The sequence below is a fragment of the Podarcis vaucheri genome, assembly GCF_965113315.1.
Source record: "Podarcis vaucheri genome assembly, chromosome: 16".
Lineage (NCBI taxonomy): Eukaryota > Metazoa > Chordata > Lepidosauria > Squamata > Lacertidae > Podarcis > Podarcis vaucheri.
Window position 1 is genome coordinate 10,456,372 of NC_138754.1, and position 5,624 is coordinate 10,461,995.

General features: G+C 45.2%; 1 long non-coding RNA gene across 1 annotated transcript in view; it reads right to left on the reverse strand.

Moving 5' to 3' along the window:
- Window positions 1–4,990, reverse strand: part of LOC309520794 — a 104,131-nt gene extending 99,141 nt beyond the window's left edge. Inside the window, exon 1 of the long non-coding RNA XR_014214427.1 lies at window positions 4,889–4,990. This is a non-coding gene — a long non-coding RNA (uncharacterized lncRNA). The remainder of the gene's footprint in view (window positions 1–4,888) is intronic.
- Between the last annotated feature and the right edge of the window lie 634 nt (window positions 4,991–5,624).

Genomic DNA, 5,624 nt, shown 5'->3' on the forward strand with positions numbered 1-5,624 from the left:
CCAGCTTGGGCAGGGTGGGTGTGGGGAATTGTGTTTCCAGAGGTTTCCTGTTTGGATGGCAAGGGGCATGGGGACATAAGAAGAACAGGGAAAATCTCATATCTTTCAGGAATGAGCAAAGTATTGTTGGTAGTAGCCTGCCCACTTTAACAGGACCAGTGCTGGGTATTTTGGTTTTGTATTGTTTTGATTGAGAACTCGACTCGTGTGCTAATCCTGGCATAACTGCATACACATTTTTTAATAATAATAATAATAATAATAATAATAATAATGCATAGCTCCTGTATTTAAGGAGAAATCTGTTCAGTCATCCTCTGCTTCCAAAACAGGGCAATAAACTCAAGGTCTGCATTAGGCTTCAGCTGTCCCATAAAATCGTATCGTCTGGCCTGTCCAAATTTACAAGCAGTAATTTGGGCTTTCAGATTTCAGCAGCACCCTGCGCAATGCCAAAATTCACCCCTTGCCCTCAGCTTCCGTTCTAAGTCATTGTTGTAGCACCCCCAGCAGCACCCTCTCAGCTTAGTGGGAGTGAACTGGGTAAAGGTAAAGGTAAAGGTAAAGGTACTCCTGCCCGACAGGGCCAGTCGTGACCAACTCTAGGGTTGCGCGCTCATCTCGCTCAAGAGGCCGGGAGCCGGCGCTGTCCGAAGACACTTCCGGGTCACGTGGCCAGCGTGACGAAGCTGCTCTGGCGAGCTAGCACCAGTGCAGCACACGGAAACGCTGTTTACCTTCCTGCTATAAAGCGGTCCCTATTTATCTACTTTGACATGCTTTCGAACTGCTAGGTTGGCAGAAGCTGGGACCGAACGATGGGAGCTCACCCCGCCGCGGGGATTCGAACCGCCGACCTTACGATCAGCAAGTCCTAGGCACTGAGGTTTTACCCACAGCGCCACCCGCGTCCCTTAGTGAACCGGTTGCGCTCCCTTAAATCTGCTTCTGTTCACAACCCTTATGCTGAGAAAGAGGAGCTGGAATTTTAACCTGACACCAAAGGTGCTTCATCATTGGTGTGTGTGTGTCTGCATCTGAGCATGCACAGAGTGCCTCTTCTTTTGAATAAATACACCCAGTCACCTCACTTCAGGGAATGGGGGAAATCAATGTTGTTCCAATGACCATTTGGAAAGGGTCTTGATCAGGGGTCAGCATACTTTTCCAGCAGGGGGCCGGTCCACTGTCCCTCAGACCTTGTGGGGGGCCGGACTATATTTTTTGGGGGGGAAATATGAACGAATTCCTATGCCCCACAAATAACCCAGAGATGCATTTTAAATAAAAGGACACATTCTACTCATAAAAATACGCTGATTCCTGGACCATTGACGGGCCGGATTTAGAAGGTGATTGGGCCGGATCCGGCCCCCGGGCCTTAGTTTGCCTACCCATGGTCTTGATGATATGTTTTTATTTGAGGATTATTCAAGGTGCAGGTTCCAACCCACCCCAATGGCCATCCCTATCTGCAGTAGGTTTTGGGGGGTTTTCTTGCCATCACTCTTGGTTTAATGCATTTACACTTCCATACATGCACAGAAATACAAATTTGTTCACTTTTAAGGTGTCACAAAGTTGGATTTTTTTCTCTTTTTGTTTTTGCTGCAGCAGACTAAAGTGACTATCCCTCTAAAAGAGGATTGTACAAATAACGCCGAGGCTGCAGGTTTGATCCCTGTATGGCATAGCTGCCTATCCCTGCACTGCAGGGGGGTTGGACTAGATGATCCTCAGGGTCCCTTTCAACTCTACACTTCTATGAAATTCATGGATAAGGCTGTCGGTGCATTTTAACCTGTATTTTAATTTGTGTTTTTTTTCCTTTTTCTATGTTTTTACTGATTTTTTTTAAATATTTATTAAATTTTCACAAATTATAAAAACACATACAGTACACACAATACACATTACAAAAATATACATACAAAAACAAACAAACACGTATAATTTCAACTCCTTTTTTTTCTTAAACTTACTTCATCGACTTCCCCATACCTCCCCTTTCTGCATTCCAATTCCCAAATTTATTTCAGCAAATCCTTCTGTTTTTACTGAAATTTTATTGATGTTAGCTGCCCTGAGCCCAGCTCTGGCCGGGGAGGGTGGGGTATAAATAAATATTATTATTATTATTATTATTATTATTATTATTATTATTATTATTATTAGCCACGTGCTGCTTCCACTGTCACAGGCAGAATGTCTTTGAAAGCCAATTGCTGGGAATCGCAGTTGGGGAGAATTGCTGTTGCAATCAGTTACTGCTTGCGAGTTTCCCAAGAGGCAATGAGTTGGCTACACGAGAACAGGATGCTGGGGCTAAATGGGGCATTTGGCCTGATCCGCCAGGGCCCCTTTTATGCTCTGGAAATGGCCGTTCTGCATCCATTTGTCCATTTCGCAGATTATTATTTTTCTTTGAGAGAGGACCTCTTTGTAAAATGCTTGTTCTCATACGAGCATCTTACAGTTCAGCTTCCTCCCTCTTCTCATCAGGGCCTGAAATTGCACATTGCTGAGTCTCCCATTATTTGTTTACTCTCTCTGCACTAGCTTCTCCGCCGATTTAAAAGCCATGTAGGTGTTTGTTCTTCCAGCTAAAGGGAGCATTTGCAAAGCACTTGGTGCCGTGTTATGTACAGTCCAAAGATATCACATCCTCCAATATTTCTCTGAAGAAAATAAGGGTGTCCTATTTAATAATAATAATATTTTTATTTTTTTAACACACTGTCCATCTGACTGGGTTGTTGTTGTTCATTAAATTTGCATATTGCCGTATACCTGTAAAGATCTCAAGGCGGTTCACAACAAAAAATTACAATTAAAAAAACACAAAACACGTAACTAAAATAAGAACAAAGAGAACCCAATAACTCCCCCCACTTCCACAACATATTTAAAACCAGGCAGAGGGCCTTATCGGTGGTTGTGCCCGTCTTGCGGAATGCCCTCCCATCAGATGTGAAGGAAATAAACAGCTATCTGACTTTTAGAAGACATCTGAAGGCAGACCTGTTTAGGGAAGTTTTTAATGTTTGGTGTTTTATCGTGTTTTTAATATTTTGTTGGGAGGCGCCCAGAGTAGCTGGGGAAACCCAGCCAGATGGGAGGGGTATAAATAATAAATTGTTGTTGTTGTTGTTGTTATGGCCTGGTTGAAGGGGAACATCTTTTCCTGGCACCTAAAGGTACAATGAAGATGCCAGGCCAGCCTCCCTGGGGAGAGGATCCCACAAACTGGGAGCAACTTGCGTAAGGCTTGTGTAAGCAAAAATGTTTTCAGCAGGCATTGCAAAGAGCAGAGAGAAGGCACCCGCCTGATGTCAATAGGCAGGGAGTTCGGAAGGTTGGGTGCTGCCACACTAGAGGATAAATTTCTTACAAATACGGGATAAGCTGCAGCTGTCACAATACCAGTTCCCACCACCTGACTCAGTATTGCTGGCTCAGACTGGCAGCAACACCCCGAAGTCTCAAGCATGGAAGGCTCTCTTTCCCATCACTAGGTATCTGCCCCCATTTAACTAGAGACTAAAACTTCTGTTGGCAGACATGCCGAGTTACTTGCGCTGTGCACACTACGCAAAAAATACACATTTAAAGCATATTATTTCCAATTCTGTTGCAGCGTTCGATGAACTTCAGTAATAGTTGCAAGGTGTAGATATAAGAAATTAGGTTTATTAAGAATAAGTTTAATTATGATAAAAGTGTGTATTGGCAATAAGTAATATGAAATTGAAATATGGAATAGACGGGAGGTTGGGTCTTTAGCGTTAAGACCAATATGTTTTATTGTTTGCTAAGAAAATTATGTGTCTATCGTTATTCCTGTGTGTAATTTGGTATTTGTGTTTTTTTTCCTTTTTTCTTGTTGTATCAATAAAAACTAAGAAATAAATAATTTTAAAAAGCATATTATTTCCCCCAAAGAATCCTGGGAGTTTTCCCCACACAGAACTGCAATTCTCAGCACCCTTACCAAGCTAAAGTTCCCGTGATTCTTTGTGGGGGGGGGAGGAAGGAATAACATGATTATTTAAATTTATGGGGTGCCCAGGTCAGAACCAACTCCAGGTACCTTGGGCGAGCAAGGGGGCTATTGGCTTCGGTAGCCAAATAGAACTTCCAGCTCCAGCAACACTATACCTCCAAATCCTAGAGAGGCAACCAAACAGAGGAATGGCCGCGAGGTTCCAGAGGATGCTACTTGGGGAAATATAATATGCGACGTGGCCTGGTCCACAAATGCTGCAGGCGTTCTGAGAGGTTTGTTCTGCGGGAAGGAAGAGGCAGCGAAAGCCCAGCAGCTCCAGCTTTTAGCTCTCCTCTCCTGCCATCAAGACAACTCCCCAGAGGCCCTCCTTTGCTGCTTAATGGATGCTCCTCCACCACCAGCCGCAGCCCATCTCCTTCCCCGCCCTACGCTAAGTGCAGCTCGCCGGAGCTGGCGGAAACCCCAAATGGGCCAGGCCTGGTGGCTCCCTGCTCATCCACCACCCCCCAACTGCCTCCCCCGTTCCCTGGCACCAGTGGGAAACAGCCAGGCAGGTGGTGGCAATAGGTGCCAAGAAGTCTTTTCATGAAACACCAGCCGGGGCTCCAAGCAAAGCGAGAGCCATTAGCCTCACCCCCCCTAAAGTGTCTTATTTATTGAAATCGATGCCAGCAGGGCTCAGATCCGCCTGACAACAACAACAACACCCTGTGTGACCAGGAAGGTCTTCTCTGGGGTTTTCGGATGTGTGGGGATTCTCTGAAGCAGCGGTGGGCTAGCTAGCAAAGGCAGAAGGGCAGGGCTCCTCCTTCGTGGTTAAGTCGCAGCCTCTTCTTAATATTCTGCAACCTTCCAAGATTACACATTAAATCTTAGAATTACAGTGGTGCCCCGCAAGACGAATGCCTCGCAAGACGAAAAACCCGCTAGACGAAAGGGTTTTCCGTTTTTCGATGCGCTTCGCAAGACGAATTTCCCTATGGGCTTGCAAGTCTTGCGATTTTTTTCGCTCCCCCCCTTTTTCTAAGCCGCTAAGCTGCTAAAAGCCTTTTAGCTGCTAAGCCGCTAAGCCTTTAATAGCCGCTAAACCGCTAATAGCGCTAATCTGCTAATAGGGTTGCTTCACAAGACGAAAAAACAGTAGTAGTGGGAGGCCCCCATTAGCTAAAGTGGTGCTTCAGGTTAAGAACAGTTTCAGGTTAAGAACGGACCTCCAGAACGAATTAAGTTCTTAACCTGAGGTACCACTGTACTGCAACGATCAATGCAGATCTCTAGGTGGGCTCACATACTCAGAAGATTGTTCGTCAGATGAACTCAAGTTGTTGAAACTGAAAACGTGCTGAACGTGCATTTGGCGTCTTAGCAAACAAACAAAGGATGCTTAAGAGAACAGATAAAAATGGCTTCTTGGGTTTCTGCAGAGAAACAACTTGCTGTACGGTAAGCCACCCAGCTGGGAAAACCCAGGCAGATGGGTGGGGTATAAATAATAAAGTTGTTGTTGTTGTTGTTAGGGTGGCGGGACAGAAGCACTGGCGTTACAATCAGGAAAGCTAAAGCAATATGGCCCCCCCCATCCCCTGAAGCCCCTTAAACATCAGTCCAGGAGACCAGC